General features: G+C 43.5%; 1 protein-coding gene and 1 long non-coding RNA gene across 14 annotated transcripts in view; one reads left to right on the top strand and one right to left on the bottom strand.

Moving 5' to 3' along the window:
* The window catches only part of LOC146768030 (uncharacterized), a 144,802-nt gene that overhangs the window by 47,073 nt on the left and 96,622 nt on the right, over positions 1-1,107 (bottom strand). The window lies entirely within an intron of this gene.
* Positions 1-1,107, top strand: part of EPAS1 (endothelial PAS domain protein 1) — a 75,916-nt gene that overhangs the window by 48,211 nt on the left and 26,598 nt on the right. The window lies entirely within an intron of this gene.

The following is a 1,107-nucleotide window of genomic DNA, read 5'->3' as shown; positions in this document are numbered from 1 at the left end:
CTGGAAACAGTCAAAGACATGAGCAGCTTTGGTGTGTCCCCCAGTGCTGGAGCTGCTCTGGGTAGGCTGCTGTGGGGACAGGCAAGGAATAGATGGGCAGCAGCAGCAGAGTGGCTCTGGAGGTACTTGGCACCCACCTTTATGTGCCTGATAACACCTGCGGTTTCCTCACCTTTGAAACGTGAGCACGTCCTATTAGGTACTACAAGAAACCCAAATCTGCCAGCTTCCCTTTCCTGCTGCAGCTAGGCTGCTGAGGAGAAAGGAGGGGGTGCAGTGGGGTTTATTGAGTTTCCAGGGAGGCTGGAGTGTGTCTGCAAAACACCTTGGTCATACTTTTGGGTTAGGTTAGACTGGGTGTGCAGCAGCACAATCAATCTCCTCTCCCTCCTCTATGTCCACATCACAGATGCCTCCAGCTGGACAAAGATAATTTTAATAAAAACACTATGCTCTGATCCCACAAACCCCTGTAACCACGTACTTTAAAGCTGACTATATCTTTCAGTGCTGTGCTCAGCTCGGACCTTAAGGGTTTGAACCTGCAGCCCTGATGTGAGTGATCCATGTCCTCTGTGTGTATTTGTATAAGTAATATAATTTATATACAGGGAAAAGCAAACTTAATCGTCTGATAATACAAGTAAAGTGTTTGTCTTTCACTGTTGGAGGCATTTAAGAATACAAATGCTTTGAATAGCCTTCCTGCCTTTGAATGGTCATGTTTTGTTAATGCAAACTTAATGAGCTGGGAAAAAAAAAATGGAAAGGAGGGTCTGGGGTTAGAGCTGAAAAGTCATTTTTTCTCTGAACCCACACTTGGCTGATTGTCTTGGGCAATAGCCATGATCCCTGCTGAATAAACCATTTGTTTGCTTCCGGAAAAGTAAAAAAAGACCCTTGACATTCTTTATGCAGCAGAAACAAGCTTGGGAGCAGATGGTCACTTACCTCCTTTTTTTTTTTTCTTTTTCCTTTCCTAAATGTCATTTTGGTCAAAGTGCGTACAATTCAAATATATTATTGTATATTTTCTGTATTTTAAATGCTAGTCCTGATGCAATTTCCTGAAGTCATTTGCTTTGTACTGAGGAGGAACTGGCCCCT

Source organism: Lonchura striata, chromosome 3 (genome assembly GCF_050655825.1).
Source record: "Lonchura striata isolate lonStrDom1 chromosome 3, ASM5065582v1, whole genome shotgun sequence".
NCBI classification, from domain to species: Eukaryota; Metazoa; Chordata; class Aves; order Passeriformes; family Estrildidae; genus Lonchura; species Lonchura striata.
The sequence above is the reverse complement of the archived record's forward strand: the minus strand, read 5'-3'. Positions and strand labels throughout refer to the sequence as shown.